This window comes from Schistocerca americana, chromosome 2, assembly GCF_021461395.2.
Source record: "Schistocerca americana isolate TAMUIC-IGC-003095 chromosome 2, iqSchAmer2.1, whole genome shotgun sequence".
Classification (NCBI taxonomy): Eukaryota; Metazoa; Arthropoda; class Insecta; order Orthoptera; family Acrididae; genus Schistocerca; species Schistocerca americana.
This window is the reverse complement of record NC_060120.1, coordinates 576364172-576377840: the sequence shown is the minus strand read 5'-3', so window position 1 is coordinate 576377840 and position 13669 is coordinate 576364172. Positions and strand designations below refer to the sequence as shown.

The window sequence follows — 13669 nt, the reverse complement described above, 5'->3', positions numbered from 1 at the left end:
GGTGTAGACACAGTGACTATTGAAGATTGAGACTAGAACTTGGGATTGGCAACTTTGTGCCCATATGAATGGCAAAGAGACTGCTTGACCAAGCAGTTGTGAAGAATACAGTGTACATGACTTTGGTGAGCCCATGCCCTCTGGATCCCACCATCAACACCAACTTTTCTGAATTGTGCACGTGGAAACTCCCCCTGCAACAGGTCTTTAGCTCCCATGACATTCCAGACCTTGTTTGTCTCTGTCCTCCACTTGCCTGCTCCCACTCCAGCCTCAGACGTGCATTTTATCCTCCCAGCTCACCTGCATAGTTCTTTCCCATTCTCTGCTTCTCCTCCTCCTCTCCCACCTCACCCCACCTCAACACAGCATCTCATGATGATGCACATAGGAGTCCACTATCTGCTTGTCAAATGTTTTTGTGAGTTACTCCATCTGATGAATGACTTTGTCGAGTAGCTAAATCTCTGATAGTTCATTTTTAAATGTGCCTGTCTGTTATTCATTGTCATCTCTATGTGGTGGGTAGCACTCTATTCTTTTAATTCATGTTGTTATTCATATTAGCTTTTAATACTGCTTGTGCAACTAAAGGCGCATTTTAAAAAAAAAGTTATATGTGCTACCAGTTTATAATAAATATTCAACAGTGGAATAGGAGTAATTGCCTAGAAGAAAGGCATGTAGGCTAAATTTGCATTAATTGTGCAGAGGAGCAGTTAGGTCAACAGTGATTAACGAAGAAATATTCACCATATTATCTTGCTTCAGAACTGACCACAGATGTTCCAGAATGTTAAAACTGAACGACTGTGCTCTCCAAGGGAAATGAAATTCGTCTACATGTCTTCAAACCACATTGTGAACTGGAGCAGTTTTGGTTTGGAAGACTTAGCAAACATGTGGACCTTAGGACGCAGTTAAGTGCCATTTACAATCCATTTAGTTCATTTGTATTGGACTTCGTAATACAAGAAAATTCCCAAAGAAACAAAATTGTGCGAAGATATTGAAATAAAAGTAATGTAAATATAAATTTATAAACACTTAGCTGACACTGCTCAGCTGGGAAAGACATCAGTGTTACCATCAATATTATTTTGTAACCTATCTGCGTGATGTAGTTCCTTGGGATGGGTACTTTGAATTTTGTTGCAAGTCAGTTACTGCGTCATACTGGACAAATGAATCTAATTGCATTATCTTCAAAGCAATGCACTATTCCTTGTTATTTGACAGCTATGGCAGAAAGTTAGTTACAGGTTTATCATACAATTTTAAGAGTTACAATGAAAATGAAAATATAGGTACATGAAAATAGGAACGAAAGTATACTTTTCTTAAACTTAATTATTTAAGTATGCATCTACAATGTGCTCAGTTTCTGTTTCATGTTTTCACCCTGGGATAGTATGTTTGTATTTCATTGACTGCTGATACATTCAAATAAGTATCTTGCCATTGACAATTATAATTGGTGCAGCTTTGCTTTTACTTGGGCATCATTTACATACAAAACTGACATAACCATTAATTACATGCTTGTGATTCAAGAAATTGTTTCTCTCCATCTCTCAGAAATAGAATACCATTTTTACTTTTCAGAGTTTCCTATTTGAAAGTCAGTCAGACTCATTCTGCTGCTATAGGAAAAATGCTAGATGTTCACAATACAAGATGAACCAAATTCTTTGTTCTGTAACATCCTCTTGCTAAATCCAGGTGTTATCAGTGTTTACACTGTGGTGTAACTGGGATTCTTCAGAATAATTTGTTCCACTCTTATCCTCTTAGGCTGACGAAAGATGTTCGTGAGAAATGAAAATATGTTTTAGGTAGTTATTAAGTGTAGAACGTCCTATTGTGCACGCTCTCGGAGGGCATACACAAGAATATAAGTGAGAAAAAGCAACTGAAAAATAATTAAAAGGATTTTCATTTGTTTAGTTGCTAATTTCAAGGCAAGACACTTCTATGTTGTAATTGTTAGTGATGAGCTACAATTTCTGTTCACTCATCATTGTAATTGAAGTTGTATACAAAAAACATTGGGTGTAAAATACAGAGGAGTTGTTTTTAATCTGTTTATGTCATTCAGTAGCTTGGACAGATGGAGCTCTCTTCCATCACCCACACATTGCTACAAGGTGAAGATGTCCAATGGAATGGTCACACGACACTGCATAGCAGAACAACAAAAGTAATTAACTCCGAGAAAACTGAAACCGCAAAGTATTTACAAGGTAAAGTTGACACACACATGCATTAAGGTGACAGATCATACATGAAGTTACAAATTCAACAAGTAACACTCAAATGTATACATTTATTAGAGAATCAAGCAGTAGACAGTTGATTCATCTGACAATCGGTACCAGTAATAACATTTAAAGGGCAAACATTGTTGGCAAAAATCTCAAAAAAGATCTTGGCCAATTTAATCAGTTTTTTACATTTTACTCTAACAAACATTTGAATATACACAGGCATATTTCTTAAAAACAACAATGTAAGGTTTTCTGTTAAGACTAAACTGTGAGAAAGAAATGCTGTGCTGGGCTGTACCGTGAAAATGTGTGGCTTTGTTTGCTTTCTCGCAATGGTTTTAACTATGATGGTAGGGCATATACACCATTAGACAAACTATTTCTCACACATGTGTTGTAATATGCTGTTGCTTTCTTCCTTGGAGTTTGTTTTAATAGACAACCTACATGTTAGGAAAGCTGTATTTATGGCTTATCAGTTTTTGATTAGAATACTACTAATTAATCTGAATTGTCCAAAACTTTGTAATGCTACTCATTTGCATATTAATACTATGCAAAATAATGTCACTGAAACTATTATCCTCACATATCCAGCGGCTGGAGAGGTCTCTTTCATATCCTGTATATTGGTGATCCCCATACCCATTCAGTTTAAGTGAATCAAGGTTTTGTTTGCAGTAACAATGAGGAAGGCTCAAGGTTGGACATTCAGATATTTTGGAATAAATTTACCCACTCATTTTAAGTGACTAATTCCCAATAAAGGTTTTGTTTGCATTAACAATGAACAGTGCTTAAGGTCGGACATTCAGATACTTTAGAACTGATTTACAATCAGAACGTTTTTCACGTGGTCAGTTGTATCTTACCCCTTCGCAAACTGGTGGTTCAGAAAACCAGTTCATACTCTTACTGCACAGTATCCAAAAAGATGTCATAATTTCTGAAGTTTTGTAATTGTATTGAGTACAAAAAAAAATTTAAAATTTAAAACAATAAAAGCAAAAAACAAAAACGAGTGAGTGTTCTTCATTCATATTTTATTTGGTTTATTATAGCTTCAAATCTTGTTCCTTCAGAGAGGGCAATGAGGAGCCAGAATTTGCATCCGGACACCATTTGTAGAGATACCCCTGATTAGGATATACATATCCAATTCACATGCATATTTAGCAATTGTGAAACATTGCTGTGTTGGCTAGTAGTCACATAAGTTCAACATTGGTACTATATAAATTATCACTCCAGCCATAAATGAAAGATACTTTATTTCCTTATTGGCGAGAACATTCCTTAGACACACTTTTGAACTCATAGCATTTGTTTGCAACAATATGCTACTAAAATGGTGTTTTGCCACCTATAAGAACTGCAGTACACCCACTCAGTATTTCAATAAAACAAAATCTATGGCATTCAATAGCTGTTCGCCTTTATAGGCACTTGTCATGCTATTGTGGTTACCTCACGTAAGTATCAGCTGTTTCTATAGTGAATTACACGAAAGTTGCTTTTTTTACAGGTTCACTACAAACTTAGTGAAGTAATACAACGTTAGTGAAGTATCATTGACTCCTATGTTTATTTACAACAACATACCCTTTATGGAGCAGCACCAGCCCCTCTAACGAATTGCTCCAGTCACCACTTCCGAGTCACAAGCCACACAAGTACCGTCAAACAGCGTGCTTTTGGACCCTTTTTTTCCACTGTAATTGCATAGGTTTTGTGAGATTGCATTGTTCATTACTGTGGTGGTGGAGTATATGTATAACAAATAAAATATCCTAAAAATAGAGAGCCTATGTGTACCTGAGACAGACGAAAAGTGTCAATCACTCCATGAATTGGGGTGAGTCCAGACACGTATGTTTTTTAAAGCTCTGTCTGAAGTTTCAAAGTATATGGGAGAATTCGAACAAAAACTGAACATTTTTTTATTTATTTGTTTTTAAATCTGCATACTTCCTGTTTGATGTTAGAGACTTTTAACACATTTAAGGTTGTCCATCATTATGATTAAGTAATAAGGATTGAGGTAAAGATCAGTTATTATTTTGTAACAAATTAAATTATAAATCTTTAAAGTTCTAAACTGAAATATTAGAAACAGAAAGAAAACAAATAACTTCTACTAAAAAGTCAAAATCAGTTTTCTTACTCAAAAGCAAAATTAAGTTGCAAACGCTTCAAACATTGTCTATAAAGATACAATGACCTACAAGTCTAAAGTTCATTTTCTTTAGAAACAAACAACCCTCTGCTCTCAACTGGTGTTGGAAGTACTCGTGAAACTTGGTATTTTTGTGATGAATCTTCATCAGGAACATTAGGAAACACACATACATTTCTCCTGTTCTTACGCGGCACAAAAATTTCACACATACATTGCTTGCACCAACATTTGTGGCCACTCCAGCATAATGCCTTGTCTTCTTCTCATTTTCGGATGTGTTTATAGTCCATGGAAAAAAATGCCTCTTCTTTCAGCAGTAAAACTTCATTGAATGATGGGTTGTCTTCAGTTTCATCACTGCTAGAAGCACTGTCACTTGTTCCCACACTGTTTTTTTATTATTATTGTTATTTTTTTTTCTGGAAGTCACAGCTCATAAGTGATATCTGCATCTACATGGATACTCTGTGTAAGTCACAGAGGGTTCATTGAACCACCTTCACATTAATACTCCATTATTCCATTCAAACAACGTACTGAAAAAAATGAACACATATCTTTCCATGCGAGCTCTGATTTCCCTTATTTTATTATGAGGATCATTTCTCCCTAAGTAGGTCGGCGTCAACAAAGTATTTTCACATGTGGAGGAGAAAGTTGATGATTGAAATTTCCTAAGAAGATCCTGCTGCATCAAGAAACACCTTTGTTTTAATGATGTCCACCCCAAATTCTGTATCATGTCCATGACACTCTCTCACCTATTTCTCGATAATACAAAATGTGCTGCTCTTCTTAGAACTTCCTAGGATTTGGTTGAATTTACAACATTTAGATTTGACAGATTTACTGTGTAACCGAAGTTTAAGGGGATTCCTTTTAGCACTTGTGGATGACCTCACACTTACAAGAATGATGTTTTCTAAATCCTTGTTGACTGTGTGTCAATAGACTGTTCGCTTTGAGGTAATTCATAATGTTCGAACACAATATTTATTCCAAAATCCTGCTGCTTATTGATGTTACTAATATGGGCCTGTAATTTAGTGGATTACTCCTATTAATTTTCTTGAATACTGATGTGACCTGTGCAGTTGTCCAGTCTTTGGGTAGGATCTTTTGTCAAGTGAGGGGTTGTATGTGATTTTTAAGTATGGAGCCATTGCCTCAGCATACTCTCGAAAGGAAGGTATACAGTCTGGACTGGAAGACTTGCCTCCATTAAGAGATTTAAGTTGCTTCTCTACTTCAAGGATATGTACTTCTATGATGCTTGTGTTGGCAACTGTTTTTGATTCAAATTCTGGAATATTTCTTTATTGCTTTTGGTGAAGGAATTTTAGAAGGCTGTGTTTAGTAACTCTGCTTTAGGAGCACTGTCACCATTGGTACTGTACAAAAAAGGCATTGACTGTGTCTTGCCACTATCATACTGCACATACAACCAGAATCTTTTTGAATTTCATGCCAGGTTTTGAAACAAGCTTTCATTGTGAAAACTATCATAAGGATCTCCCATTGGAGTCCATGCTAAATTATGAATTCTTCGAAACTGGAAGTTCATGCTTCTGTGTTGTTTTGCCAGCCCTCCTTGTTACCAGGCAATTTGTGTGAGACAGTATTCAGTTAATACAGCTCACCATGCTGCAGCACTTGGTCTGAAGAAACTTACATCCAGCAACTGGAGGAGATGAATGCTATTAGGTGGAAGGAGAACAAATGTAATATTGTTCAGCTTACACTCTTCGATAATGCATAAAGAAACATGACTGGATAAGTTGTCCCCAATTCCCACTGTTGGCCCATTTTGCTTCTTGTGATACAGAAAAGTGATTGCAAAGAACCAGTCTTCGAATATTGGTAGATCAAACCATCCACTCTTATTGAAATGAATTCCTTGTGGAACACCTTCTTGCCATGTGTCCCACAAATGCTCAGATTTATAAAGGACATATGAAGGAAGCAGTTTACCATCTGCACTTGCTGCCATCATTATCGATGAATCCATAAATTTCAGCCTGCTTACTCACTCATTTTGTAACTATTCGCTGCTTGCCCAGATCATATGACATGTTTGTTTCATCATAGTTGATTATCTTGGTAGGTGGGAGATTTTTCAGCATTGGCTTTATATTGGAGAAATACATCATAACTCTCTCTTTGTTCACGTCCACACAAGCTCATTTAGTATTTGACTTAAGCGAATGGAGAGATCTTCTAAATGCCGCTCCTCTCCTGGTAAATTGTTAGAAAATTAGTTTTCATTTTAGCGAGATTTATCAACATAGCCTTTCATTAAATATCTAATCTCCAACTTACCGAAAGGAAATCCCCAATGTATAGCCCTCAAGATACGGTTTCCTCTTGTCCCTCATTTAGTACTGTCTGTCCTACCTTTTTTTTATCAACAAAAATAATCAATTTTTGGAAGTGTAATGTAATTGGACAAATAAAAAATCTATTCATCAAGCGACGGCAGGAGAACACACATATGAAAGGTGTCATATATGAAAGCTTTCGGAGCCAGTGGCTCCATCTCCTGGGAGGCGGATTGAAAGGGAAGGAAGAGAGGTGAAGAAAAAGTCTCCCCTGATCTGGGGTTCTGGATGACTTTCTCGGACTCTACTCCTTTACCTCAACCTCACCAGTCCTTTTCCTTGACTCCTCTCCTTTTCTGTTTAACCCTTCTGCCAGAAGAAGGAGCTCCGAAAGCTTGCATATGTAATACTTTTTATGTGTGTGCTCTCCCACCACTGCTTGGTGAGCAGATTTTTTATCATCAAATTTCTTTGGCTGTATTAACCACACTTTATTTTGTAGGATCCATCAAGCTATACCATACAAATCACACGCTTTTCTACCAATGACCAACTCAGAACCTTGTATATGTCAGCTACAAATTCACAATGTTAACTCCCCAAGGTAAAATTTCATATCTCTGATACAAGGATTAACTTAATAAGTCCCTATGCATCACTTAATCATTCACTGAAAAACAGTTGGCTAAAATGTACTTAATTCACAGTGAAAAATCTCCTACCACAGCACAAAAATGGCGAATATGCCCTGGGCATAGTTATGGGTGTAAAAGAAGGGAACTAGCTTTTTGACTTATGTAGCCACTTCAAAGACATTTAAATCAAAACATCTTGACCTATTCACACTTTTTTACTAGTTAGTATTCACACCCGTGTCATGTAATACGGTATATGATATATGATGTCATGTCATATAACTTTGCATATGCCATCACAACGTGGCATTTGTCATGTCATGCAATATGACACAATGTGTCATTAAAGTTTAGGATGCATTCTTCCCCACTCTAGGATACTTCCTATTATAGATGCATCCCCATTCTTGGATATTTTCTATTTTAGATGCATCAGACTCTCTGAAAGCACATGAAATTGTATCTATTGTTCTTGGACCTGTCACTAGACAAGGGATTGGATCTAAGAGAGCTTAATGCACTGGGGAAGTAGGGTTAAGTCATAAAAAAGCATGAATATGTCATGATGTTTTGATTTAAATATCTGAGGCTGACGAATAAGCCAAAAAGCTAGTTCCCTTCTTTCATATCTCTAACTCTGCCTGGTACATTCACCTTTTTTGTGTAACTATAGGAGCAGTTTTCATGCTGGTACCCAGCTCTTACTTTACCATAATTCTGCCATTAGACCACAATAGATTGTCAACCAATGTGGATTTTTGTTGACTGGCACAACTGATCCAATGTAGGTTTTTTTATTTTCTTTCAACCATGTTGCCTGTATCATGGCAGCGAATAAAGCTCTCATAACACAACATGAGACCATTAATTACATATATTTTTCTGCCTTCTTACAATAATCCGCACAAGTCTGAAACACAGAATCAGTGTGTGTGTGTGTGGGGGGGGGGGGGGGGGGGGGGGGTTACCCTCACAAAACTTTTTTCCGCATGTAAAATCGGAATGAATCTACATTTAGGAAAACGAGTTTTCAGTTTCATTGTAAGAACACATTTTTTGAGCATTCGATTTACTTTAAACAAGTGGTCGTCAAACTACACCTGTGGGCTGCATGCAGCCCGAATAAAGTATTTGTGCCGCCTGCAGTTCTCAGCCATATTTTATCATAATAGGGGTGACCAGGGTACGTTTATGCACAGGGCATGTTTATGCAGAGCACTTTTTCTGGGATCCATACTTGCTAGAACACTACTGACAATGGAATATCAGTACTGTCATCTACTGAGGGCTCTCACAAACTTCTTGCACTACTTGAGCGAACGCCTTTTTGTTTACTGTAGAACATATACTGTCCACTCACATTAATGTGACCACCTGTCAAAAGCCTGAATAACCACCTTTCACAGTGCAGACTCCTGTAGAAAGTCAGTGAGGCTCTGGAAGGTAGGGACATGGAGCCTTGCTAACTCCAGTGTTGTGGCCAGCTGCACTAGGTATCTCGTTTGAGGATCCACAGAGCAAGTAGTCTGATCAAGGTGGTATCACAGATTCTCGATTGTGTTTAAATCCGACGATTTTGGTGGGCAGGGGAGTATAGGAAACTCATCCTGGTGCTCTTCGAACCATGCATGTACACTGCAAGCTGTGTGACATGTTGATTTGTCCTCGTGATACATGCTACCATGCCAAGGAAAACCAAACTGCATGTGGGAGTGGACATAGTCCCCAAGGATATATGGATACTTGTGTTGATCCACTGAGCCTTTCAGAATGGGACGGTGTGAAAATTCCAGCTTTCCTCCCTGATAAAAAGCGTTGAGGCCCATATGCAGCAGTGTTCAGCATGGCAATGATGCCTGTTTGTGCAGTTGTGTTGGGGCATATGCACTATTTTGCACTGCCAACCTAACTGATATCCCAGTCAAGGAAACTAAGACAGCAGCACCTGGAAACACAATCAAAAAGCCACAGGAAAATGAAATGTAGAAATTGCTAAAAATGCCACCTGAACCTAATCAATCTCGAGCACAAAATATTAATTCTATGTGAATATGGACGGATAAGGGCAACAAATTTCTAAAAGCAAGAATGAGGAAAAATGTGGATAGGCCTCCTCCTCATATCATCTCTAGCAATCTGGCCAAAGACAGATATTTTCTCTTGTAACTCTCTATGCCCTAATCTTCTGCCATCTTGTTGTCCGCATACTTTTTGCTGCCCTTTGTTTCATCTATCATCTTATTTTTCCTCTTTCTTCTTTATCTCCTGTTACACATTAATCCTTCAAAGGCATCTTTTAGCAAACACTCCTCTCTAATGAGGGTCCCATCCAGTTCTTCTTTTCTCATATAACCTGCAGCAGTTAGATGAAGAGGGTGAAAACTGCATTTTTGTTTACTGTAGAAATGGTACAACCAGTCAAAAATAAACCAGGGGTGCAGTGCCTTGGATGTAAAAGATGGACTTATGACAATAGTGCTACAGGAGACACATTATTTTTTGTGTGGGTAAGCTGCAACTTGGCAATGATGATGAATAGACCTTTAATTAACAGTCAAATTTCCTTATAGACCATATTAAGCTACCAAGTGCAAGTTCAGCAAAAAATTTTATTACTGGCAGTAAAATTTTGTTTTATCATGTTAATTGGTGTAAGTTAGACTATAATTTTGTTTACTACAATAAAACATATTTTGAAAAGTTTTGTAGTGTGTTTTTTTACTCATTATTGTGTTCCATGATATGCGTAAATGGGAAATACTGAAAAGAAATCCATGTAAATGTGCTCTGGTCTCCTCTACGGATCTAGAAACTAACGGCTGAATCCAAAAACGTCAACTAACATTAAGAGCTTCTTAAGAGTATAGTTTTCCTGTTCAATAACAAACAAAGTTCATACAGATACAATGTTTTAAGATAGCTTAATTTTTATTGATGTTGGGGAATTTGGCTGTGAATACATTGACAAGGCTATCTCATAATCCTTGTTTTTAAAATCTTCAGCATGAGATGCATTCCAGTTGGTTGTTTTTTTTCTGTAAACGGTTAATAACAAATTATATTATCCTTTTATGTTCCCAAGAAATGAGCACAATGTATCCAAGAATGTACATGGGTTTAAACTAAAAGACTACGACTTTTCATCCTAAGTTTCACGTACCAGTTTCAAGTATCCTGAGTAGGAATTGTGTCAGCTTTTTTATATTCTTGGATTATACTTCATTCCTTGGTAAGCATTTACTTTACTTTGTAGTTCCCTAAATATTTTACTCTGTGCTTCATGCTGCAGTGCAAGAGCAATGGATGTTGCCCCCACTTTTAGATGCAGTTTCAGGTTGTTCTCCCCACAACCTGCCTGAAATGACAATGTGTGCTCACTCCTCCAAAGATTCTGAACTTGAACAGTAAACAGAATTCCTGTTTTTGCAAGGATTTTTCACCAGCCACTAAAACTGCTGCATATTCATCTTCCCTTGACAGTTGATTTTATTTGTTTTTTTTGTGTTCTGCTCTCTCTATCATCATTCTGTACTAGGTAGACAAGATGCAATTTTCCTCTGGTTTTTAGTTATTGGTTAACATGTACCAGGCTTGAAACCTCCAGGCAGATTAAAACTGTGTGCCTGACCGAGACTCAAACTCAAGCCTCTTGCCATTCAAAGGTGCTGTATCAGCTGAGCTACCCTGGCAAGACTAATGACCCACCCTCACAACTTTATTTCTGCCCTGCCAGTACCTCATCTCCTACCTTCCCACTGGCAGAAGTAAAGCTGCAAGGATGGGTCATGAGTTGTGCTTAGGTAGCTCACTTGCAATTGAAAGGCAAAGAACCTGTGTTTGAGTCTCAGCCCAGCACACAGTTTTAGTCTACCTGGAAATTTCACACCAGTGCACACTCTGCTGTAACGTAAAAATTTCATTCTGCATCAGGCTTCATAACAATACGAGAAAATTCCACGTGAAATAGTAAAGCATCTAAATGGTGTGAATGTATTGCAATAAAACTTAAGTAAAAACATTGAAATACAAATTTATTAACATTTACCTGACATCATTCAGGTATGAAAGAAATCAGTGTAACTGCAAATATTTGCAACACTGTAAGCTCACAGGTAATGATATTCAATAACTAGTCCTGATACAGACATAGATCTGAGTTGAAAACAAAAGTGGAGGAGGACTCTCAGGATCATATTTTTCTTGACATATTTGAAACTGTGATTTTTCCACCTCACTGGATGAGAGATGCCTATTATATTAAACAATATGTGACTTGTGGCTATGTTCTATACATTAATTCTTGTTTTATGTCTAATGCAACCTGTTGACTCTTAGACAAGGAGGCAATTATTTCTCTGCTGTGTGTTGTGGTTGCGTGAATCACAGTTCAACTTAATTTTTTAACAACATCTTAAACTGTATGAATGAGAGGTTCACTCTGCAGGGAAGTGTGCACTGATGTGAAACTTGCTGCTAGATTAAAACTGTATGCCTTTTGTCGGCAAGTGCTTGCACCTCACCTGAGTTCTAGTCTTGGTCCGGCACACAGTTTTAATCTGCCAGGAAAAAAGCACTTAACTGCGAAAGGCAAAGGTCCTGGAGTTTGAGTCTTGGTCCTGGATACAGTTTTAATCTGACAGGAAATATCTTAATCTTAAACTGTTTTTGCTGTGGATAAGTTCTAGGCATGTATTTTACTGGACCAATATTACATATAATTTCAAACGATCACTGTTACAACAAGATTATACACATGGTTGGCGTGGGGGGGAGGGGGGGGGGGTGTTCGACTTTTCAATATTCTGATCAAAATGGCAGGTGGTCATATCTAAGGACTTAATGACTTGAAAACACATTATGTATCTATTGATACTCTGGATGTAGCCTGCTGCCCTTGTAAAGCTTTTTTGCTATATTCTGTAGAAATAAGTAAAACTGTGCCCTGCGTATCCCAGGTGCATGGAATACTGAACTCAAAAATCCATATCATGTACACAATTTTACTACAGTTACGAAAATTTGCTTTGCTGTTGTCTTCCATTTCTAATGGGGAGTAACAACTACCGAATTCTCTAGTTTCTTTGAAAACACTAAAATGTGCAACAAATGGAAAGGTAAGCTTTTTGTTTAATATAAAGCCCCTATACTGATGGTATATTTATATATTTCTGATGGTTCATTTATACAGCAAAATTTTAATTTTAAAAGATTATAAAGCACCTCACTAAATAACCCGCCCCAAAATACTCAAGTATAACATTTAACAAGAAGTTAGTAAGTGGACGTTGAAGATTCTTAACACCCCCCCCCCCCCCCCCCTCATATTATACTTTGGCTTTAATTATTACTACCAATGGCCATACACTGTTTTTTCACTTATTGTAATTTCACCCCTCTGCCCCATGTGTACAGGGTTGGGTTGGCTGTAGAATTGCCATATACTTGCGAAGTATGTATTTATAGTAACTCCATTAAATTGTCTTCAGTTCTTCCAACCGCTAACAAGTCTTTCACCTCTACATATTTTCTTTCTACGTAATTTATCTGACCGAAAACTTTTTACGCATCTGCAAACCGTATTATACGGTAACCTCGACTGACTTGAATCAGTCTTCACACAAAGTCCTCGCGAACAGACCTTATTGCACAGTTACAATATTAATTTGGACTGTTGGCATACGTGTAATGAAGTGGACAGATGACCAATTAGGTGACGCGATTTGTACAGGTAAATATGTTTTCATTTATTACCTGTAGCAGCTGTTTTCGTGTGTAGTTAAGTCTTGCTCACACGGCGAATGAATTTTAAGATGGGGTACAGTAACTCTTGATGTATTTGCGCATTTTCTACGGTTACGATAATAAAAAATGAACATCCCGTACAGAACACGAAGCATGTTTGCCTGGTGTGATTAGTAAAAACGAAATATTTTTAACAGAAATGGAACCTTGTGGTTCGAAAAAAATATTTCTAAGAGTGTAGCCTGAAATATAAGCAATACTTATGGCCCATATGACTTAACGGGCGCCTCGGCATTTGTTAAACGTGCAAGGTCGACAGTGTAAAAACATGATTATGTTAGGTCGCCACTCTACTTAGTGCAGTTTCGGAATACTTGTGACCGGCGTTACAATACCCATGACGGCTTTCGTCACCCTCCGATCACATTTTGCCTCAAACACGAAAAATGATTACGAAATGTTGGAAATATAAAACAGAGAAAAACAGACTGTGCAGACACGTTTGATTTGAACTTCTCAATGGCGAAG

General features: G+C 37.4%; 1 protein-coding gene and 1 long non-coding RNA gene across 2 annotated transcripts in view; one reads left to right on the top strand and one right to left on the bottom strand.

The window, feature by feature from the left end:
• The window catches only part of LOC124590451, a 15494-nt gene extending 1825 nt beyond the window's left edge, over window positions 1-13669 (bottom strand). Inside the window, exons 1-2 of the long non-coding RNA XR_006976586.1 lie at window positions 13151-13669; window positions 3870-3979 (exon numbers count right to left, since the gene is read on the bottom strand). This is a non-coding gene — a long non-coding RNA (uncharacterized LOC124590451). The remainder of the gene's footprint in view (window positions 1-3869; window positions 3980-13150) is intronic.
• LOC124590384 (thialysine N-epsilon-acetyltransferase-like) overlaps window positions 12980-13669 on the top strand; it is a 139739-nt gene continuing 139049 nt past the window's right edge. Inside the window, exon 1 of the mRNA XM_047131646.1 lies at window positions 12980-13127. The gene's annotated coding sequence lies outside the window, so the exon portion shown is untranslated. The remainder of the gene's footprint in view (window positions 13128-13669) is intronic.